At 34.3% G+C, this 25521-nt stretch overlaps 1 protein-coding gene across 3 annotated transcripts in view; it reads right to left on the bottom strand.

The window, feature by feature from the left end:
- The window catches only part of MAGI2 (membrane associated guanylate kinase, WW and PDZ domain containing 2), a 1408091-nt gene that overhangs the window by 710833 nt on the left and 671737 nt on the right, over positions 1-25521 (bottom strand). The gene's annotated exons all lie outside the window — the stretch shown is intronic.

Below are 25521 nucleotides of genomic sequence, written 5' to 3'. Positions count from 1 at the left end.
TTCTGTTAGAATTTAACAAAACTTCTTTGGAATAAGGAGTTGGACCTAATGTTTAAAAAGCTAATGTTTGACATTACCTGTTATTAATTAATTATATGATTGCTTAAACCAAAATCACATTAAGACAAAAAGAGAATATAAAATCTACATATTCTATATACATTTTTACTCTGTCCACACTGCTCCAGATTGTCCCCACACTGAGTCCTCTCTGATAATAAAATGAGATTTTTTGTCATCTCTTCTAGGTCACCTAAGCACTGAGCAACAAAATTGTGTGCCCATGATTGATAGAAAAAATATTCCTCAAGATCTAGCTGGCTGCCACACAGTAAGTTACCATAAAAATTAATATAAAATAATCCTAATGATATTTTATTTCACTTTTTAAAAAGATTACTAGTATACTTATACCTTTAGTTACCTTGTTAAGAGTGTACTTGTCACATATTTGAGTTAACTAGTATTTAAATTTTTAGAAAAAAGAAAGAGGAATATAACCTGTATCACAGGGGTAAGTCCCAGCGAGATGTAGGATTTGAAATGAACATTTTGAGATCTTGAAGTGAAATCCATTCAGTCTCCCATTCATACCACATTTATCCAACCTCTCAAGTTATGAGAAATCTGCAAAGAATTTAAAAAGAGGTTGCTCCAAGGAAGTCACTAACATGATAGCTCTTACTAAGGCGTGAATTTTATCAAGACTGAAGTATTAGACTTGTCTTAAACAAATTTTCTAAGCCAGCATCCTATGTATATTAGAATCTCCAAGTGTAACTCATAAACAGATATTTGGACAGATGCACATAATTTTTGTTTTTATTCAGAATGAGAAAAAATGCATGTAGACTTAAATAACAATACTCCTATGTCTAGTCATGACAATATCAGGAGGGATAGCCCAACACTTTTAACCCACTGTTTGTCATATTTCCAAATGGAAATGTATTTTAAAATAAGATGGACCTAATATTTACAGACAGGAACGATTTTATAAACAATCATTGAGAGTATATTCAAAGTGGCCTTTCCTTGTTCAGGCAGTACACCGTAGAGAACTTGTGTCAAAGGCCATTTTCATTCTCAGTGGAGTTATTAAACTAAGACTACAGCCATAGGAATATATATATCCTAGATCCCAGCATCATAAAAGTCCAGAATTCTCATTTAATTTGCAGGTACAAAACCCTATCACAATGGCAAAATATTAGTCTCAATGTTGATTTAGTTTATTAGTTAATAATATAAACAATACAACATGGACTAAATTTAACACATACTTAAAACAGACTCTGTTAAATGATTTTAGTTAACATAAGTAATATAAAAACACTTAAATGCATCTTTTTCTTAGACAATTTGTCTAAGGGTTTTGAACTCTGTTATTTGAGAATCTCTAGGGGAAGTTAAAAGCAAGTATTTTTGTTTAATAGGACTAGCCAGGGATAGTCTGAAATCAGAAGTTGTAGACCTGCTTAATCTATATAGCTTGGTCATAGAATAACATAATCATAATTTACTTATAGTTGGCTTATATTGCTAAGCCATCTTATATTAAAAGAAAGGAAGGAAAAAATAAATAAAAAAAGAAAGGAAGGAAAAACTCAGAAACATGGAAAGAATTACCAAAGAGCACTCAAATGAAGTAGCAAGGGGAAAATTTTAAATACAGTTCAAGCTTCCCGACTAGCAGGTTTCCATTAAGCACTGCAGTGATCAAACTAGTTATACTTAGAATGCATAATTAATCTTTTAAATAATTTGATAATATTATTTCAACCTACCTCACATTTTTCTCTTGTTTTGAAAATATCAAGTTGTTACTTCTATTGGTCAATATATATGTTTATGAGTTAGACACAAATTCTAATCCTCCTTGGGTGCTAGCTAATGAAATGCATTCCCATATTGAAGACTTAATAAATTGAAGGACTATCTGTGATGCAGAAACATTTCTTTTGAAGTTAAAGTTATATACCTACTCAGAGAAGGCTCATATGACAAATAATGATGATGAAAAAGAACAGTTAAGTATATTGTATTTTTCAGACCATAAGATGCACCTAGGTTTTAGAGTAGAAAAATAGGGGAAAAATTTTGAAGCAAAAAATGTGGTAAAATATTTAATAACATAAATAACATAATATTTCACCAATGCAAATGTAAACAGAACTCAATAACAGCATTAACAACTGTTATTCCTCCCAAATTGGGGGGGTGCATCTTATAGTCAGAAAAAATATGGTACCTAAAGAAAAGAAACATTAAGTTTAACCTGTGAATTCAGAAAGTAAGAGTTGTAGTTTAAAAACTCAACATGCATGAGATTCATGTGGGAATTTTGTTAAAAATACAGATATCTTGTCTTCATCTTTAGCAGTTTAGATATGGCTGAAGAATGGGTATTTGCACACTTGATGAGAACTGAAAGTGATTCTGACACAGGTAGGCTTCTGACTACACAAATGTTGATAAGGGACTGCTTCAAATGGGGAGAAGCAGGGCCAATAGCATAAAGAGTATTTCTAAAAACAATGGATAAAATTTGGGTATGTAGAAATGGGGTGAAGAACAATTAAGAAGGAGAAAGAGAATGAGTAAACGCATAAGAACTAGAAGACGCAGAGGAAGTTAGGGAATAGTGGCCTAAACTAGCTACCACTAAGCATGTGAGAGTGAGAGATGGCTTTAAGTTGGGGGGTCAAAAGTGTCAAATTAAGGAGTACTGATTCTTTCTAATTAGTAGTAGAAAGTTCCTAAAGATTTCTGAGCAGGAAAAAGCTTAATTCAAATTGTAGTAATCATTTCACAATATATACAAGGTCTGTCCAGAAACAGTCCATCCATTGTTTAATATAATGAACTGTTTACATGACATTGATGTAACCTGGCAGCCAGGGAGAGTGAACTGGAATGGGCATGTGTGAACAATGACGACTCACTGTATTAGTCAGTGGGGGACGTAGATACCTGTTGAATGAGCATGTGTACTGTGTGGCCATGGTATTCAAAACGACTGAGTGAATGGAACAACAAATCTGCCTCAAATTTCGCATTAAATTTGAACATCCTTCTGCAGAAACTATGTAGATGATTCAGAAGGCCACAGCTATGGGCAACTGGTGATTGACAGCTACATCATGACAATGTGTCCACTCATGCATTACATCTCCTGCAGAGCTTTTTGGTGAAACATCAAATCACCCTGTTACTCAGCCCCACTACAACTCAGATTTGGCACCTTGTGACTTCTGGCTTTTCCCAAAACTAAAATCACCTTTGAAGGGGAGGAGATGCCAGACAATCGATGAGATTTCAAGAAAATACAATGGGGTGGCTGATGGTGATTGAGAGAAGTGTGTGAGGTCCCAGTGTGCCTACTTTGAAGGGGACTGAGGCATCATTGTCCTGTGTACAATTTTCTTGTTTCTTGTATCATCAGTAAATGTCTCTATTTTTCATATTATGTGGCTGGATACCGTCTGGACAGACCTTGTATATACATGTATGGAATCAATATGTCATATACCTTAAATATATACAACTTTTATTTAAATAAAATTAAATATTTTTTTAAAAGTGTGAAGGGATAGATGGAGGGAAGAGAGTTAAAGCCATGGGAGAAGATTAGGTGACTAAGGGAAGCAAAGTAGAACAAGGTAAAGAAGGACAATTGAGGAGTGTCTATGCTTTGCTTAGAGAAAGAGGAGACAGAGATGGAAAACAGCTGAGTAATGAGATAATCAGAAGGACACTGAGGGGAAAGTATCAATATACCAAACAACAAAATGGCTAGATCAGGGCATAGCAGAGTAGCATGCAGGGCAAGAGGGTGCAGAATCATTATATTGTCCAGGAGCTTCACTTATCTTCTTGGCTACTGGCTGTAGGTTCAAAGAAGAGGCATCATTGCCATATTCCTATTCTGCACAGAATGAAGACTGAAAACAGCAATGGGATCTCACTGAAGGATGGGTATTTGATGAGGGTCAGAAAAAGAGCATTAGGATAACAATCACCTGTGACAGAATCATCACTGTAGATGGCAAGACAGGCAGGAGTGGAATATTTCAAATGCAGTGCCTGGTAATATTAGAAATGAGAAGGGGCAGGAAATTGTTGGAGGAGTTTACAGAACTCGAGAATCTGAAAATTTGGAAGTATGGCAGCCCTCATTTAATTCTTAAATCCCCATTTCTGGTTCTTGATTCTGTTGCTCCTGTTGGGGGCAGTGAGTGGAAAGCTGGCCTGGTCAGGTAAGCCTCTTTGAGGCACCAGGTGACTGCTCAGAAATGCTTTCCTAGCACATAATGTCTTGTAAAGCAACTCCAGCACTCTGACATTTCCCCTAAGATATACCAACACACTCCCAGTGGGTCCTTGGCAGGTCATTTAACTTTTGACTTTCAATTTATACACCTGTGTAAAATGCCATCATATCACTTGCCACTTATGCCATCTTGCTTCAGGAGGATTCCGCAAGGATCAGTGAGAGAGAGACTCTATGGAACCTTGGACCAAATGGGAGAAATGATCTAGGTGCCAAGTGATTTCTTGCTTTTCAAATTCAACTAGGTTTCTTGAAATAGTAAAGAAAAAAATCAGAGAATTTATGAATAAAAATTGGCCAGTAGGACGCCTTTATTGGGACAAAAGAGGATAATAAAATATTTTCTTAATTATATTTTTACATGAAAACATATTTTTTTGCTTTACAGATAAAATGTCTTCTATAAAGAAAGGCTGACTAAATTTCCTGAAAAATATGTATGGCATACCTCGTTAACAATTTACCAGTTTTTCAGACTGTAAATTCTTGCAGCTCTTAGGCCTCAAGTTACTACATTAATCTCAATGTGAATCCAAAGATGAATTAATAGACCCAAAAATGGCTCATGCTTGGGTATAGGTTAATGAGCACTAAAAATAACTTTAGGACAATTTTAACCTTAACTTTTGAATAAATTAGGATTATATATTGCTCCCTTTCTTGACTTCCCAATGCTATCTTTAAAAAAGCATCTGTTGTGGCACTTATTCATTCCACAACTTTCTATTGGTCACTATATGCCAGGCACTATGCTGAATGTTGGAGACGAAAGGTTAAACAAGAAGATACTGTCTTCTTAGGGAGGCTCATGATACAGCTCTTGGATTAGTTGATGTCCTTACTGGAGAGCCTGGTTGACTCTGAGTCCCCCCTTACATTGGATTCCATCAATGTCTTTACATGTTTATATCCCAGACTTTTAATGTAGGTATTCAAAAACAATAATGTTTAATTCAAGTTAATATTATAGGTAGGAGATCATTTGAATAGGGATATGTCTTATAATCTTCACCTTTGTGTGAGATAGAAAAAAACTTTATTTTCTTATTATCTAACTTAATTTTTGGTTCATGTTGGTTGATTCTTGGAATAATTATGATAATTTGCTGCTAATAAAAGTTAACTGCTTCCTCAGTGGACAAATCAGTCACTTTGCTTTTCATATAGGTCATCTTAGCAGGATATAACTCGTGAATTGGGCAAATTCTGATTTCCCAATGTATCTTGGACCTCAGGAATGATTCCACAGCAACCTGTTTAGTCTTTCAGAGAAATAACAAAAGGGACTATTGATAGTTTAATGCACTATTTCAAATTTTCTATTGTGATTTCAGGTATTTTTTTAGTGTTTAGTGTTTATAAATGCTACATTAATGTACCTTTATCTCCTGATTTGACTAAAAAATACTAAGTGGTTAGATTTTTAAATCTTTCCTACAACACCTATATTTGGCAAAGCAATAATTCAAATGAAAATAAGAGGCACAATAACAAATAATCCAAATTAGTAACAATTCAGTATCCTCTTACCTAACTTAAAACTAGGAAAAACAAGAGAAGGGTAAGGTGGGCACAAAATGACTATTGATAATTGGCATCACTAAAGTTATATATAAAAGTATAAAATGGTTTCTACATTAAGTAATATAAAGAAAAATATTTCTCTCAATTAGTAAAGCAATCTAGAATACAGTTTTAAAATGATTCAATATAATATGCTAGTTCCCCTTAAATAAGAATTTTTAACTAACTTACAGTTGCATAATATTAGTATAAATTATGGATTGAATAAAAATGTAAAGCTCTACATAATATATAGTAATAATAATTGATAATAGCCTTTTTAGGCATCTTTCAAAAATTCCTGTTTTTATTTTAACCTTTCTTAAGTGATTTTTTTGGAAGTGTACATGTTAACTTTAAGATAATTCCTTTATCTTAAAGAAGTGAATTGTTCTTTTTAGCATAATCCACAAGACATTATCAGTACTTTTTATATCAGCATGTGCTACTGTATCCATGTATGGGTACCTTTTTCTCTTCAGCCTGACACTGACTTAATTGGCTCAAATAAACTAATGTTTTGACTAATCTGGCAGAAATAACAGTTTAACAAGCCAGTGGAAAGGCAAGAGAAAGCAATAGGAGGAAATAAAGGAAGATGGAACGCAGTTTGTAGTTTATAATGATATAAGTTGCCTAATTCTGTGTTTATGCATGTGTTTGAGAGAGTGGTGGGTGAGTACCATGTGTCATGAGTTCTGTGATGGGGCTGGGGCTGTTTCTTATGCTGTGACAATTACCTCTAGATACAACACTTGATCCTCAGCATATACAAAATAATAATACTTGAGAGCAGATTTTACTACACTCCAAGTGCCCATAGAGATACCACAGAACATAGCCTGTTCCCATTCATTATAGTTTGCTGTGGTTATAAGATCTTTTGGGGCAATTATCTAGTTCTTTATTAAAGAAGAATTTTCCTAAATGGAACTGTACAAATCAGTCTGTAAAATGAAGTAAACTGGCTTCTTATGTTAAGATGTGATTAAAGTATACACAGAAAATATGGAAGTCATAATATAAATGATACTGTGAGGTTTTGCTTTTGACTTTAAACATAAATGCTGATACTTGACCAAATGCTACAGAGTAGAACCTTGAAAGCAGACCAAATCATGCTTGCTGTCAAACAGTGATACTCAGTGGGTTTGTCTATCTTCAACAGATTTTACTCATTTATTATGTTTGAGTCCATTCATTTGTTTTTCCATATATATTTATTGAGAGCATAACATGGACCAGCCACTACTCTATGCTCTGGCAATGCAGCTGAGAACACAAAAAAGTCCCTGTCCACAAAGAGCTAGTCTTCTAGTGACTGAGAGTCAAAACACGTAAAATATAATACCAGGTTGGAGAAAAACAGACAAAGTGGTATGGATGTTGGCAGGGGTTGTGACAGTGATGAGACAGTGCTGTTTTTAGACAGGGTAGTCAAAAAAAGACTAAGGGTAACTGCTGAGTAAAGTTACAGTTAGATGGGATTTTACTTGGATTCTGTGCTCAATCTACTCTTAAACTTGTGTATGTACAGATCACTTGAAACTGCATGGAGGACGTTAATTTTCTACAAGGTTATGGCACCAGCTATTGATAAATTAAACAATCTAAATGTTAAATACAAAGTAAATGTCAGATAGGTGAAAATAATTTAAAATTACAGAATATTATATAAACAACTTCATGTTTAAAACTTACCATTAGATATTCATAATTTTATTTAATAGTATTTTTTTGAGTATCCACCCAACTAGAAGTAAAACTAGTAGTAAAAATAAGACACAGTGGTTCCTCCCTGTGGAATTAAAAGTCTATTCACAGAGCTGAGATAGATCTATCAGAGTCTGTTTGCCTGGTGCCACTGCAGTTTGCGTTAAAGACACCAATATTGGTTGTTCACATATCTCTGATCCTCTTTTAGATATGAAAAAAAATTCACTGTACTCTTTTTATGGCATTGGTCCTAGCACTTTCTCCCAGGGTACAACTAGTTCATAGGTTTCTGCTTAGTGAAAAGAAGTACAGAATAAGAGAATATTACAGATGCAGAGTTTTGTAGCTATATCAGTATTAGTTATTTGCAATAATATTAGGCAATATCTATAATGATATAGATGTGGTTTATTAAGACTTTACCATGTGTTAGATATTCTGTAACTCTATACATGTTGTACTATTTTATATGTATCATAACTACATTGCTTGTATTTTATTTTTTTTAACTTTCCACTATTTTTAAAGATTTTATTTATTTATCTTTAGAGATGGAAGGGAGGAAGATACAGGGAGAGAGAAAAACATCAGTGTGCGGTTGCTGGGGGTCATGGCCTGCAACCCAGGCATGTACCCTGACTGGGAATCGAACCTGCAACACTTTGGTTCACAGCCCGCACTCAATCCACTGAGCTACACCAGCCAGGCTGTATTTTACAGATGAGTAAAATGAAGCTCAAAGAGGTGAAGTAGTTTGTTCAGGATCATATGATTCACAAGTGGGAAGTCTGAATTAAAAGTCAGACTAGTCTAATGCCAGTGTTCAAACCACTGGGCTACAAATTAAGAAAAAAAAAGAGATTTAGTTCCAAGAATTTGTAAGGTCAAGACAAATTACAAAACTGTCAGGTAATATAACAGATTTGGGGTTAAGCATATTTCTTCAAAAGGTTAGATTGATTCTTAGGAGCAAAACCAAACAAGATATTCATCTATGTGATAAAACAAAAGATCATCAGGATGGATTTTGATTAGTATTAAAAGAATTTCAAGAACACATGCTGGCCCTGACTGGCGTAGCTCAGTGGATTAAGCATTGGCCTTCAAACCAAAAGGTTGCCAGTTCCATTCCCAGTCAGGGCACATGCCTGTGTTGCCGGCAAGGTCCCCAGTTGGGGGTGTGCAACAGGCAACCAGCTGATGTTTCTCTTGCACATTGATGTTTCTCTCCCTCTCTTTCTTCCTCTCTTCCCCTCTTGCTGAAAATAAACAAATAAAATCTTTAAAAAAAAGAACACATGCTGGTATAGCTTACTTAAGGATTAAGACAGAAGGCATCTTGGCCAACAGACAGAATATTACAGTTTCATTAATTCATTCTCTAATATTTTTGAATGCCTGTTATATTCTAGGTGCCATAACAATTTCTGAGAATACAGCAGTAAACAAGATCTACAATAACATCCAGCTCTCACAGATCTTGTGTCTAGCAGAGATTTCTGTCCGAAGAGAATTCTAGATTGAGGCTGCAAACTATCTTTATCTGATGTCAGTAAGTATTAGAGTTACAGGGCTCCTCTTACTCTGAACAAATGTTGACCTGGTCATCTTCTGACTATAATTGGATTTTTATGTAGATATTTTATATAAGAATGCATTGTTCTTATCAAGCTAAAAATTCAGATCTACAACAAAATTACCTATCTGGGGAAAATTAAAAGTTTGAGTTGTATGTTTCACTTACAACAGAGATGTCTGCTTTCATACTCTCATTCAACATAGTTCTACAAGACCCAATCGCAGCAATAACACAAGAAGAAGAAATAAAAGACATCCAAATTGGAAAGGAAGAAATAAAACTGTCATTATTTGCAGATGACATGATACTATATATAGAGAACCCTAAAGATTCCACCAAAAATCTATTAGAACTGATAAATACATTCAGTTAAATAGCAGGATACAAAATAAATATCCAGAAATCAGCTGTATTTTTATATACTTATAATGAATTATCAGAAAAGGAAACTAAGAAAACAATCCCATTTACAACTGCATAAAAATATGTAGGAAAAATGTAACTAAGGATTTAAAAGACCCATACTCAGATACAAATAAGTGCAAGCATATATTCTGTTCATGGATAGGAAGAATTAACATAATTAAATGTCCTTAATACCCAAAGCAATCTATAGATTCAAAAAATTCCTATCAAGATACCAATGCCATATTTCAAATAACTATAACAAATATTCTAAAAATTTATATAGAACCACAAAGACCCCAAATACCCTCAGCAATCTTAAGAAGAACAAAGTTGGAGGAATCATGCTACTTGATAACAAACTACACTTCAAGTCTATAGCAATCAAAACTGCATAAAATTGTTTTTATGCCTGATACTGGCATAAAAACAGAAACATAGGTCAATGGAACAAAATAGAGAGTCCAGAAATGACCCATGGCTTTATGGCCAACTAATATTTGACAAAGGAGGCAAGAACATACATTGGGTTAAAAATAGCCTATTCAATAAATGGGGTAACATTGGGGTGATAGATACATGCAAAAAATAAATAAATTAGACCACCATCTTACACCATACACAAGAATAAATTAAAAATGGATAAAAAACTTAAATGTAAGAATTGAGAACATACAAATTCTAGAGGAAAACATAGGCAGTAAGATCTCAGATATTTCTTATAGCACTATTTTTCCTGATGTGTCTACTCAGACAAGAGAACCAAAAGAGAAAATAAACATTTGAGACTACATCAAACTACGGTATTTTCCCATGTATAATGTGCACTTTTTTGCCCAAATTTTTGAGAGAGAAATAAGGATGCTCATTAAATATGGGCATAATGATTATATACCATGAGTGTAATGATGGTTAAAATAGTCCCATGTATAAAGCACAGAAAAATGTGGGTGTACATTATATGTGGCAAAATATGGTTAAAAAACTTTTGCAGAGCAAGGGAAACCATCAACAAAATGAAAAGACAACCCACTGAATGAGAGAACAAATTCACCAATGATACATCAGATAAGTGGTTAATATTAAAAATTTATAAAGAACTTGTACAACTTAACACACACACACACATACACAAAGCAATCCAATTAAAAATGTGTAAAGAGCATGAACAGACACTTTTCCAAACAGGACATGTAGAAGGCCAATAGACATATGAAAAGATGTTCAATCTGAATAATCATCAGAGAGATGCAATTAAAACCACAATGAGATATTATCTCACACCTGTCATAATGGCTACTATCATCAATAAACAACAAGTGTTGGTCAAGATGTGGGGAAAAGAGAACTTTCTTGCACTGTTGACGGGAAGGCAAATTAATGTAGCCACTGTGGAAAACAGTATGGAGTATACTCAAAAAAATTAAAAATGAAACTGCATTATGACCCAGTGATTTCACCTCTGGGAATATATCCAAAGAAACTCAAAAGAATATACACACCCTATGTTCAATGCAGTGTTATTTACAATTGCCAAGATTTGGAAGCAGCCCACACACCCATCAGTAGATGAGTGGATCAAAAAGCTGTGGTATTTTTACACAATGGAAAACTACACAGCAGTAAAAAAGAACGAACTTCTACTTTTGTGAAAGCATGGGCAGACCCGGAGAACATTATACTAAGTGAAATAAGCCAGTTAGAGAAAGTCAAATACCATATGATCTCACTTACATGTGAAATCTAATGCACAAAATAAAAGAGAAACATATTCATAGATATAGAAAATAGACTGAGAGCTGTTAGAGGGAGGGGTTTGGAGACTTAGTGAAGGAAAGTAAAGGGATTAAGAAAAAAATCTTGTAGGTGCAGACAAGTTGTATGTATGGTAATTATGAGAGAGAATGTTGGGTGGGAGGAGATAGAAGAGGGTAAATGGAGGATAAATGGTGATGGAAGGAGACTTGACATTAGGTGGTAAACAAACAATACAATATACAGCTAATGTATATGACACACCTGAAACCTATATAATTTTATTAACCAGTGTCACCCCAATAAATTTGATAAAAATTAAAAAGTAAAATAAGCATAAGAGTTTAGAGTTTAAAATGTTTATTATTCAAAATAATATAATAATTTGCTTAGAAATATTCATAACTTCCTATTTGAAAAAGTATTCTGTGTACTCAAAATAATTTCTTTAAAAAATATAGATCTAGGATATTTATTCCCATAAGTACCATTTTGTGTAATATAAAACATGATTAAAAGATTTATCTGTTTTGATTTGACCCAAAGTAAGTCAATACTTTCCTAACCAAAATGTTCAACAGGAACTAATTCCACAAATATGTAATGTTGAATGGAACCTAAACACCTTTCTTCCAAGTTACTAATACAAAAAACCACAAAAACCAACAAGAAAACACAAACTCTGGAATCATAATTAATCAAAAGTCTTTAAGGACATCTGTATTGATTATCCATTAATGATATGTTTATAACTGCTTCTATTTTTAGTGCTACATAATTGAAAAAGAAAACTTTTGATATTTGACTTTTAGAAATTGTTGAGATAGTCAAGAGGTATACCACAAGGGCATGCTAGGTTCAATAACAAATAGTGACATAAGTGTCATTACATGTATTCCACAGTAGTCATTTTTTAGACTTTTTAATTGAATTTATTGGGGCAACATTGGTTAATAAAATTATATAGGTTTCAGGTATACAATTCTGTAATACATCATCTGAATATTATATTGTGTGTTCACAACCCAACTCCTTCTATTACCATTTATGCCCCCTACATCCTCTTCTGCCTCCCCACACCACCCTCTAAATGCATACATTAAAAAAAGCATAATTATGTAGTACCTTACAGTTTTTATGTAGTGGTCTCTGTACTGAAACATAGACAAATATAAATATGCATGAAATAGTGTTGAGATGTAGAAATAATAAGTAAAGGACCTGTAAACAAGATAACAAAATCTTAAGTTTATTAATTTTCTGTTTGGTTTCCTCCCTGTCTAAGTAGTGGAAAGATGTAGTCTACTGAAGCTTTTAAGTAGCCAATGCTTTATAAATCCCCACAGAATACAACCTCGAAATCTTTACTTTTACCTCAACTTCCTCAGCAACATAGCATTCTGTTTAATAAACAACTCCTTACATTTTCATAAGGCAGCCAACTTTTCTCTGTAAGAAAAATTCTTTCTTAAAAAGCTCTTTACAATGTTTTACAATCCATTTGTCTCTTTAGACTCAACTTCCCAATTCACAACAAATTAACTCCTTTTAGTGAATCAGAAGTGCTTTTGTAGTCTTTTTATGTGGCCTATTTTTTTTGAGCACTTACAAATAACATAAGAATGTATTTAGAGAGAATGAATAATAAGAAGAATTAGTTCAGGTAAACATGACATTAGAAACAGTAAAAAAATTAGAATTGTATAAATTGCTTTAGAAAACTGCTATATCCTACACCATCTGTGTCTACTTTGTTGATCATCAAATCTTGTCTCTATTTAGTTTCTCTGCTCTAGAATGCAGCCTGAGAATAATTTTGATAAGAAAGCAAACTGTGAAAACAAATGTAGGTTTACATCCATTACCAGACATTTGAGGGAAAGAATAAAATGGCATCTCAAAATTGAGTAGTGACTGAACAACATTATAATCTCCAAGTCTCTAACATACCAGCTGGTTGAAGGAATAAGAGGATCCTACTGAAATAATATTGTTGGTGAAAGTACTTTCTATCCGATTGGCACTCACAGAGACTCTGGAGGAAATACACTTTCTAGCTTTTATATTAAAGACTGTACCTCAGAAATAATCAGATGCACAGATCTCATTATAATTCCTTACTATTGCCAGCCTCCAATTTTTGCTCCCAGAAAAATGTCAAGGAGACCATAGTGTGCCTCTAAATGCTGGTGCTATTTTATTTTATCCTCTGAATCACTGTGAATCGTGCCTTTCATGTGGTTGTGGATGTAAGTTGTTCTCCCAGTCTTTTGGATTATATACCATTTAGGATATGGTAAAAACCACACATCTTGCCCATGCACATATTTGGACACAAAACTTGTCATAAAACTTCAGGGGTTTCATGGCTCTCTAGAAGCTAATCTGTGTCCCCCAAGTCCAGAGCAATTGTTTGGAGTGAAAAGGTGAAGGAACAATAGATATTCTGTATTGCTGAATTAAAAAAATAAATTAAAAGGCAAGCTGTAAAACAAACAGGCAAAAAAATCTTGACAGTGTTCTATGTTTTGCAGAAAGAGCACTGCAATCACCTCATTCTTGCTGTCACTTAGGTTGTCATCACCTAAGGGTAGGGGGACCGGTGCAAAAAGGGGCTTCTGTTTATTTCTCTAGAATCCAGACTGACTCAGAAAAAATAGCCTCCCTTCAGAAAACACTGAGCCCCAGATATGTCCTATAGAGACTGATTTCTAAACCACAAATTAGGATGTGTAGCCCAACCTGTTAACAGGGAACTGCATTTTGGGAAACACTGGTACTACCTAGGAAAGCCTATGATGTCATTTAGATGGGTCCCCTCTCTAATGCGTCTCCTCACTTCACCTAAAACTCCTAACTGACCCACAACTGCTCTGCAATTATGTGTCAAAGTCTGCAGTTTAGTTTATGCACTAAGAATAAATTGATTGATGGGTAGATACAGGAGGGATGGGTTTTAAATATGTGATGAAGCAAATAAAGTAAAATGTTTGTTAAAATCTAGGTAATATAGATGTTCACTGTAAAATTCTTCCACCTTTTCAAGACGTTTAAAATTTTTATAATAAAAATTTAACAGAAATACAATGAAAATGGAAGAAATGAAAATATCACAAGAGAAATAATATAAATTAATAATAATGGCTATAGCTGAATGACAGAATTATGGATGATATCTAACTTTCTTTAAATTTTGGGATTTATGGTTTATCTTTATTCTTTAATTTTCTACAAATAGTTTTTTAGGTGATAAATAACAACATGGTTTATGAAGGACTTAGAAATCCAACTGCAATAAATCAGACTGTGAGAGCCCAGGGTTTCTGTTGGGGACTGATACTGGATGAGCTTTGCAGAGCAGGTATGAGGCTGCACCATTCCAGTGACTGGATTTATCTTTGCCGGTAACTGGGAGGAGAATGAGCCTAAGTCACTCTGCAAAGAAATAGTATAATAATATTAGGGTGTTTTTATGAATTCTGAAAACAAAAGAATGAATTGGGATGGAAGAAGAGATACAGAGTATGTATGAGGCTGATGAGGAAACCCAGTAACCTAGGTACCAAAACCTTCAGTAGCCTTGGTCAATTACAGAACACAAGCCCACAGCACACACACACACACACACACACCACCACCACAGCTGCCTTATTTGAGCCTTTTAAACACACATTAATAGTGAAAATACAGTGATAGTATCACTCCAGTAATTGATTGTCTTTCTGCGTTTCATGTCACTTTCCTGTTAAATCCACTAAAATCAATCATTTTTTCAAGGAAAAAACACAGAGCGTTAGCATTAGAAAATAATATATATGATTTTTGCATTACAGTAAGGGTTTTGCCCTTTGTAATAGTGTGATATTTTATTGTTAGAAGACCAGAAGACAAAATATTTACATTATAATGTCAAACCACTGTCAAGACAGTGATCATTTGTCATGCTTTGAGCTGTGGAATATAAGATCAATTTCTTAGGACTAAATAAGAAAAGTTATCTCTTCATTCTACTGAAGTGCAAGTATTGAGGAACATCCTTTAAACATGAGGAAATGATATATTTTTATTTAATGTAATGTTTCAACTGCCAGAGTCATGTATCCTAAAATGGTAATTGACTTATAAGCAACAAAATAGCAACAAACAATAGTATTTGCATTCTAAATTCAATACTGTATCAGTAAATGTAAAATGCATAATAAATTGCAAACATAACAACATAAGTGGATTGGGCCTATTTTCCTCAGATCACCTAAAAATAACAATAGATGATACCATCTATTGCTTATGAATGAGAATTTGGACAAAGTAATCAGAAGCAATAAGATAAAGACAATGAAATATGTTTGACAGACTAAGATCTCAATACAGCAAGAAATGAAGCAGCATATGATCACTGCAGCTGCACAGAAGCAACTGGAAGTTGGTACCACCATCTAAACCTATTTTCTTTTGTCCTTAAAATAGTTATAACTAAAAAGTAGATTGAGACATTCAAATAACACCAGAAAGCCTGTGATTGGACCAAATTAGAAAGAAGACTAAAGCCTAAGTTATCTGAAGAGGTCTATGTTCTTGACCTACCTCAGCTAGTCATTATTTGTAGGGACAAGGCAAAATAATGGGGCATATTAATTGCATGTATGTCCTCAATATTCATCCTCTCTCTATTCATTAAGAGAATTGAGTTCTTCCTGTAAGGGTGAAGCACATTTGACCATCCTATATAACTTGCTTTGGACAACAGAATGAATCAGAAGGTGATGGTTACAGACATAGTCACAAAGGGTTTTGTGTGTGTTTCTGCTTTCCTTCTTGCATTTTGGCCATCATCATGAAAAGGGTATGCCCAGAAGAGACTGTAGGTTCTATGCAAAGAATGAGAAACACATAGGACAGAGCTGTCTCAGCTAAGATGTGTCAACCAAACCCGGTGCAGAATAGAGCCCATGATCAATCTGCAATTACGTGAGTGCTCCCTGCAGATACCAGCAGAACCAATGAACTAAGCCCAGCCTAGTTCAACTGAACCCTTCACATCTGTGAGAAATAAATGTCCTTTGTTGTATGCCACAGAGGTTTCATGATTGTTACACAGCAAAATCTAATTGATATGTAACTTAACATATGTTTTTAGATTCCTTATCTTTGTAAGTAGGTGGTGAGTTTTTTTAAATGGCCTTTTGTAGAAGCTACACAAATCTATAATAAATAAAACACACTAGACTTGCATTGCTTATTTCAAAATGATTGGCAAAGAATTTCTTATCCTTTCTTCAGTGTGTAAATTTTCCAACAGGTCTATGATTTTTTTGTTGCTGATACTATAAATATGGTAAAACTTACATTGTAATGTAGATCAAAAAACTTATATTTTGTTGTTAGGGAAAGTCAGGTCTCTACATTATTTGAAAGCACTGCATAGGAGCAATCCTGATGGAGTTTAATAAAAGTGAATGTCGGCAGAGCCCTCTGAAGTTGTATGTTCTTTTAAGTAAACAATAGCAACAAAACTAACTGAACCATGATAATGAGAAAAAACTTTAAAAGCACTATAATTTTAATTTTTTATGCAAAATATTCAACAAATTCTAAATAATCTGCTTTTTTTTTACTTTCTTGGTCCAAGTATTCTTTTTAAAACATTCTATGCCTTACTTTTCCCAATACACTTTGTAAAACCATTCAATCATTACACAAATTATTAGAATGCATTGGTTTCCTTAGTTCCATCATTACAAAAATGCTTCAGAATTATCCAAAGACAGGACTGCAGTTTTGGCTGACTCACACTCTCACAGTGCAAACTTTTGTAAAACGTGTGGTCACTGATGATTGATTGCCTTTATATGAACTTCTAAGCAAATCCAGGTATGTATAAATTAACTACGATTTCATTATGATTTTAATCATCTGAAATAAATGAGGGTAGTAGCCTTTTTTAAAATACCACAAGTATTTTAAAGTAAGACTTCACCTGTCTTACTATCAGAAAATTTGTTTCTAGTGTATATTGCCAAAAAATTGCAGGAAAAAGTGGACCAAATGTGTGTGAAGAAATGGAGAGATGATAAATTCTTTTTAAATATAGAAAGGTAAAAAAAAGAGATTGGATTATACATTGATAGGCCATCCCATATACCCAAGGTATATCAAATGTACTAATACCTAAAAAGTATCATATATAATGTTAAATTAATACTCTAAATACACTCCTTGAAGTTCTTTGAAAGTGAGAAAATATATCAGTTAGTTTTCCAATGAGTATCTAAGAACAATTTTTTTCTGTCAAAGAAATTTGGAGATATATTTTGCAATTGGTTAGATACTTTTTCCAAAAGTAAGAATAACTAACATTACTTTAGAAGGGCTATGCCTTAACGGAGATTAATATTGGAAGGAGGGGGGACAGGAACACACATGTTTGAAAACATCACATCACCAGATTTAAATGTGAAAAAAATCCACAATTTTAAATCCACAAAATTCACAATCTGCAAAATGAGGATATACATTATTCTCATTTTTACTAGTGAGGAAATTATCTCAGTGAAGTTATAACCCCTGCTACAACAGTTCTCAACATATGTTCCACAGACCCCTGGGGCTCCCCAGGAACCTTTCAGGGAGACTATGAGGTCAAAATAATTTTCATAAAAGTATTAATACATTATTTCCTTTTTCTCTGTGTTGACATTTGTGTTCTGGTACAAAAGCAATGGTGGGTATAAGTGCTTCTACCTTATCACAAATCAAGAAAGTGGTATCAAACTGTACTAATAGTCATTGTGTTCTTCACCACCAGGCACTCAAGGGGAAAAAAATGTCATTTAAGCTTGACTTTGATTAAAGTCAATATTTTATTACATCACAATTCTTGAATAAGTGTCTTTTTAAAATTCTGTGTGACATAATGGGAAATGCACATTACTCCCTCTGTCTCATATCAAAGTATAACAGTTGCCGCAAAGAAAATCATCTGTGCAACTGCTTGAGTTGCAAGCTGAACTAGCCACTTTTTAGCAGATTACTATTTTTACTTGAAGGAATGACTGACAGATAAACCATGATTACCAACACATGGGTATTTGGCAGATATTTTCTCAAACAGAACAAAATAAGCCTGTCACTGCAAAGAAAACAATTGACAATGATTGTTGACAATGACAAAATTTGAGTTTTGAGCTAAAATTAGAATTTTGAGAAGCTTCTATTAACTACTGTCAATTTGATAGCTTTCCAGTACATAGAGTCTTTTCTGATGAGATTAGTGATGAAATTGATGATGTTACTTTTACAATGAAAAGAATCAGCATTTGAAAGATTTGAATAATTCAGTGAAACTAGTAGTGCATGATGTTACAAACTCAGGCATGTATAGAATATTTATTAAAAGTGCTAGTTATACCAATAAAATTAAAGTACAAGAAGTTCATTGATGTGGTTTCTAATTCTGCATTGCAACAAACATTTAAGAAACTACTGCTTAGTAAGTGTAGGTGTAGCATCATTAAAGAATATTGACAATTATCTAAAAAGGTATTAAAATACTCCTTCCTTTTTCAATTACACATTGATGTCAGGAAAAATTTGCTTCACACATCATACTTCAACACTGTATTGCAACAGACTGATTCCAGATAAAAGAATCCAGGTGTATTCTATTAAGTAATATTTGTAAAAATGTAAAACAATGCATCCTTTTCACCATGTTTTTGTTTTGGAAACTGCAGTTATTTATCATGAAAAAATGTATTTATGTCAGAAAGTAATGTTGTTATTTCAATGAATTAATAAATATTTCTAAAATGATTTAGTTTTAATTTCAAGCATAATAAATACTGATAGATATAAGTCACATTTAAAAAAGCCTCTTTGGGATACTTAATTATTTCAATAGTGTAAATGAGTCTTGAGACTAAAGCCTCTGAGAACTGCTATGTGGTGGTATTGGAAAATGTATTAAAGCCCTGCTTAGTCTGACCCAAAGCCCATGCTTTTCCCACTTGCCTGCAGTGCATTTTATTATGGATACACCACAGAGCTGTACATTTCTAAAAAACAAAGACTTTACTCTGTAAATATACCACAAGAAAAAATTTTACTACCAGAACTATTTAATGTTACCTTAAATATATTTTAGATCTTTATAATAAGCCATGTAACATATGCATGACTCATATCTAAAATAATTTAAATGACATTTATTAGTATTATTTAAGCCACAGAGACCTGAAGAAATTTGCCTTATTTACCTGAAATGTACTACTTGGGAGAGCACATGGGATTTTCAAAATACTGGGAACATAGTATTAAAGCAAAAGTGAATCATGCTTTAATAATTTGTTCAATTAAGAATTGCCACATCCTTAAAATTTGTTTTTTGAATATTTGGTGCAATACTTTATTTTTGTTTTTGTTTTTTTTTTTTTCTGGTAAGACATATGCAGTTAGTTTTAATTTTTTAGATAACTTCTAAGCAGAGCAATCTATATCTTTTTAGGGAAAAATATCTGACTTGTTAAATAAATCACATTATAGTATTTAAGCCTATTATCCTATTATCAAGAAAAGCTGTTTAATTTGCTAACAGGTCATTAATCTTTCTGTTTCAATAAAATTGCCAGCTAACATCAAATTTGAAATAAAGGAAGAAAACTGTACTTGAACAACAATTAAAATAAAAGAAAAAAAATTCAAATAGTTTATTTTATGATATTGGTACAACGAAAGATGGTGTGATGAATTTTAAAAAGAAATTTCTCAAGTTTCATACCCAGTGATATCTAAAAAGGCTGCTCATGATGGAACATGGATGGTTCATGTAGAAAGCTGTCTTTAACTTCATCAGAACATACAATAGAACTTTAATATCTATTTGACCAGTAACTTAAATATTGAGAATGAAATAAATGAGTGAAACGTGATACTGAAGAATGTTTCACTTGGCTTAAAAATCAATGGCCCTTAGATGAAAGATCATGTCATTTTTTTTGAAAAACAAAGAAAGAAGTACAATAAGAAAGGAGGGAGAAATAATGTACTGCAACAGCAGAAGTGAATAAATAAGAAATGAGAAACTAGCCCTGGCTGGCGTAGCTCAGTGGATTGAGCTCAGGCTGGAAACCAAAGTGTCCCAGGTTCGATTCCCAGCCAGGATACATTCCTGGGTTGCAGGCCATAACCCCCAGCAACCGCACATTGATGTCTGTGTCTCTCTGTCTGTCTGTCTGTCTGTCTGTCTGTCTCCCTCCCTCCCTTCCCTCTCTAAAAATAAATAAATAAAATCTTTAAAAAAAAAAAGAAATGAGAAACTAAAAAAAATACAAAAATGAAAATAAGTAACTCATTAGAAGGTGTGCTGCATGAGCAAAGGACTACTTACAGATAAAAACAAGAAGAAATTTAGATAGCAAAAATGTAAAGAATCCAGGGCATAGAAAAACAAATTTGGACATTGTATGATATGTAGCTTAGTTTATCTAATTAATCAACATCCAGACCTCAAAGGGAACTCAGAGAGTATTATTTTTGTTTCTCAAGTATTAATTTTTAAAGCAAGTGAATGTTTTTTTCCTCAAGGAAATTATACATGGAATCATAACCCATATAATGGAAAGAAGTATAGTTTCTATGTTTCAGTTGAGGGAGGACAAGCTCTCCAGTCCCTAAATCTCTGATGAAGGAGATCTCTCCATAGGCTGAAAAACTGAATTTAAACATGGGGATGCATAGTGGTGGGGTTGGGAGTAGGCAGGCAGCAGCATGACAGGAAGCTAGAAACAAAGACAGGGCAAACTGGGGAATGTTTTCAATTCCATCGTGGGGCAATGATAGAGTCATGTGTACGTCATGATGGAATGTGGTGTTACCACTGAAATGAGACATTTTTCTGGATTCCCAGGAAAAGCTAGAGCTGTGAAATCAGAAAAACACAGACATCACAGATTGCTTATGTAGGACACACTTACATAGTATTACACAAAAGAAAAATTACTTCATCTATCATATACCATATGAACTCTACTCTTTAAAGTTTCTTAGTTTATTTATTTTTTTAAAGATTTTATTTATTTATTTTTAGACAGAGGGGAAGAAAGGGAGAAAGAGAAGGAGAGAACATCAATGTGTGAGAGAAACATGGATCAATTTCCCCTCCCGTGGCCCCAACTAGGGAACTGGTCCCATAAATCAGGCATGTGCTCTGACTGGAAATCAAATTGGCAGCCTTTTGGTTCACAGGCTGGTGCTTATTTCACTGAGCCACATGAGCCAAGGCTAAAGTTTCTTAGTTTAAAGTAGCTTGTGTTCATTTATAACTATTACCTAAGAATTATTCCTAGGACTTAAATAGTTTTCTATTTTGAGAGATCCATGAAAGAAATTTCTTAGTTTTATAAGTAGATGCACACCTCCTCAGTAACTGCTTTGGTTTTATTTAGTAGGCACTACAAATCAGTGAAACTAACCATAACTTGAACAGGTTTCCATCTTCATGTTGGTAATTACAGTCAAATTTTCAGCCTGCTCTTGCTAAGTGTATGTAACACACAATATCTGTCTAGGTTATTAGCTTTATTCTGTGGTATACTATATAACTTTTTCCTTATGATTACCTCACTTCATCTTTTCCATTTCATAATCATTTGTTACCTTGTTACAATATATATCTTGATGTCTTCATAAAATTCATAAAACCTTTTTAGAATAAATTAGGGTATCAATAAATGAACAATGTTTTTAAAAATTTGTAAAGATTTTATTTATTCCTTTATTGGAGAGAGAAGGGAAGCAGAAAGGGATAGAAACATCAGTGAAAGGGAGATACATTGATTGGTAGCCTCTCATATGCACCCTAACCCAGGACTAAACTTTCAACCTGGGCGTGTGCCCTGACCAGGAATCAAACAGGCGACCTTTTGCTTTGCAGAATGATGTCCAACCAACTGAGTCACACCAGTCAGGGCTAAATGGATAATATTTTAATCTTGTTTTCTAAATAGTAACAGTGAAAGTATATATATACTCTAAAGCAGTTTTTAAAATTCTAGAACTAATATTCAAAACCTTTAACCCTAGTATTATCTTCCATTATATTATACAACAATGATGGTAGTTATAAATCAGTACTCTCCAGGTTGCCGCATATAAATAATTGCACACATATGTGGAATCACTGAACAGTTTAAGGTATGTAATCTGTGGCCTTAGAAAAGAGTAAAACCAGCTGGCTTCTAAAGAATTATACTCAGAGATTTGGCTTAGAATTTTGGCATCATTGACACCCATCCATTAAGTAAATCAATCTAGATTCTTTTTGCTCAGTTATTAAAGTATATGTAATTATGTTCTTTATCTGATCAAATGAGCATTCTAAAGTTACTTAAAAGTACGATGAAATAGAGGTAATAGTGAAAGCAAGCAGAGAAAGTACTTCCCAAAATTTGTAATAATGGTATCATATATTTACATGTATAATATTTGAAACCTCAGGAAAATAAATATCTGTTCTGAAGATCATCAGATCTTAGAAATAGGAATTAAGGCAATAATCCTACTCAATTCAGACAGATATTTATTTATTTATTACATTCAATATCATTCTGTATGAATTTCAATTGTACCACATAATAGTCAAACAATCATATACTTTACAAAGTATTCCCCCTGATATTTACAGTACCCACCGGGCACTATACACAGTTATTACAATATTATTGACCGTATTCCCTATGCTGTACTTTACACCATGATTATTTTGTAACTACCAATCTGTACTTCTCAATCCCTTAACTTTTTCACCCAGTCCTCCAAACCCATCTCCCTCTGGCAACCATCATTCTGTTCTCTGTATCAATTCATCTGTCTCTATTTTGCTTGCTCATTTATTTTGTTCTTTAGATTCTACCTATAAGTGAAATTCTATGACATTTCTTTCTCTGATTGCCTTCTTTCACTTAGTGTAATACTATTTAGGTCCACTCCTGCTGTCACAAATAGTAAAGTTTTGTCCTTTTTTTATGTCTGTCTCTTAAAGAAGACCCTTTAACATTTCTTGTCATATTGATTTGGCACTGACAGATTCCTTTAGCATTTTCCTGCTACTCTTTATACATTTATACATTTTTCTACGTTTCAACTCTTTATACATTTTTCTTATTCTAAATAGAATTAGCTTTGCTGGGTTGGGTAATCTTGGTTGTAGGTTCCTCCTTTTCATCACTTTTAGTATTTCACAACAATCCCTTCTGGCCTACACAGTTTCTGTTGAGAAATCAGCTAACGGTCTAGTGGGAACTCGCTTGTAAATAACTAAATGTTTTTTCTTGCCACTTTTAAGATTCTCTCTTTGTCTTTAGCCTTTAGCATTTTCATTGTGAAGAGTTTTGGTGTGAGTTCTTTGGGTTCATTTTGTTTGGGCCTCTACACTTCCTGGATTTGTATGTCTATTTCTTTCATCAGGTTTGGGAAGTTTTCCATCATTATTCCTATCAAATAGGTTCTCAATTTTTGCTCTCTTCTCCTTCCAGCATTCCCATGATACAAATGTTGGTACACTTGAGTTGTCCCAGAGGTTTTTTATACTGTTTTTATTTTTTGGATTTTTTTTTTGCTGTTTTGACTGGTGCTTTTTGCTTCCTTATATTCCAAATTGCTGACTAGATTCTCTATCTGTTGTTAACTTCTTGAAATGTATTCATTTCAGTTAGTGTATACTTCATTTCTGACTGGTTATTTCTTATAGTTTTCATGCCCTTTTTTATGCTGTTGAAGTTTTCACTCAATTCCCTGAGCATCTTTATAACCATTGTTTTGAACTGTTTCTGATAGTTGGCTTGCTTACATTTCATTCAGTTTTTTTTTCCCCTATTCTTTTATTTGGTAACTGTTTTTCTGTCTCATTGTGGCTGCTTCCCTGTGCTTGTTTCTATGTATTAGGCAGGGCCACTATGTCTCCCAAACTTAGTCAAGTGGCTTTATGTAGTAGGTGTCCTGAAGGGCCCAATAGCACAGCCTCTCAGTGCACCCCCTATGTGGGCTGTGTGTATTGTCCTGTTGTAGCTGAGCTTGATTGGTGTTGGCATGTCACTGGAATAGAAGGACCCTCAAGACAATGGGCTTTGAGGGCTGGTTTTGATTACAGAGGAGGAGCTGCTGTGCAGGAGCTGACCCTAAGGAGCAGGACTTGCTTAAGTGATCCTTTGGTGCCTGCTGAGTCCACTCCTTAATTGTGTAGCTTGTGGAGAGGATAGGGAAGTAATCTGGCATGGTGTGCAGCCATCTACTGGGTGTATTGGCTCTGGGGGTGCCTCACAGGCAGTGTAAGGTTAGTCACTGCCAGTGCCCTGCCCATGGCCACCCGGCATGAACTACAGAGCAATATTCAGCTGGCTGCCACTTGTGCTGAGTTTTAGAGGTGCCCAGAAGAGGCCAAGTTGCAAACAAAGTGAGCTTCTGCTAGGGCTGGGCCAGGGGCCACTTATCAAGAAGTTCAAGGTATGCAAAGATCAGATACTTCCTGTTTGAGATATTTTAGGAAAGTCTGAAGCATGAGACAAGAACGATCATTTCCATGGAAAGCCCACTGGAAATGGCTTGGGTGAGCCAGCCACAAGATGAATGGAAGAAGGTCTCAGGGAATCTTCAGCACAGGGTTAACAGGGTTAACCAGGTTGATGGAGACTCAAGATATGGTATCTGCCTGCCTGCCAGCTCTGTGAGGGGAGGGCTCAGCAAAGGAACAATGGCCTCTGCCAGCACTTCTTTATGGGGAAAGCTACCCCTCCAGCCCTCACTCTGAAGCCAGACAGTTCAGTACCTCCCCTTATGTCCCTGGTGCCTTTCAATCTGCTGCCCCTATGCTGGAGCTCAGAGGGAGTGAGTCCTAGTAAGTCTGTGTGTAGGTCCTTTCAGAGGAACTGCCTGGGACTCCAGGACCCCTCTGATTTATTTAGCCACAATCTTTGCTGATTTTTTAAATTCATTTTTTATTGTATTTTTCCATTACCATTTATCCCCCTAAACCCTCCAGTGCTATCAGCCTTCTCTCTGAGTCTGTCTCTATTTTGCTTGTTAGTTCAGTTTGTTCATTAGATTCCACATATGAGTGAAATCATATGGTTTGTCTTTCTCTGACTGGCTTATTTCACTTAGCATAATGTTCTCCAGA

The sequence above is a fragment of the Phyllostomus discolor genome, chromosome 10, assembly GCF_004126475.2.
Source record: "Phyllostomus discolor isolate MPI-MPIP mPhyDis1 chromosome 10, mPhyDis1.pri.v3, whole genome shotgun sequence".
In the NCBI taxonomy this organism is placed as follows: Eukaryota; Metazoa; Chordata; class Mammalia; order Chiroptera; family Phyllostomidae; genus Phyllostomus; species Phyllostomus discolor.
Note: the sequence above shows the minus strand (reverse complement) of the source record. Positions and strands in the feature narration are given on the sequence as shown.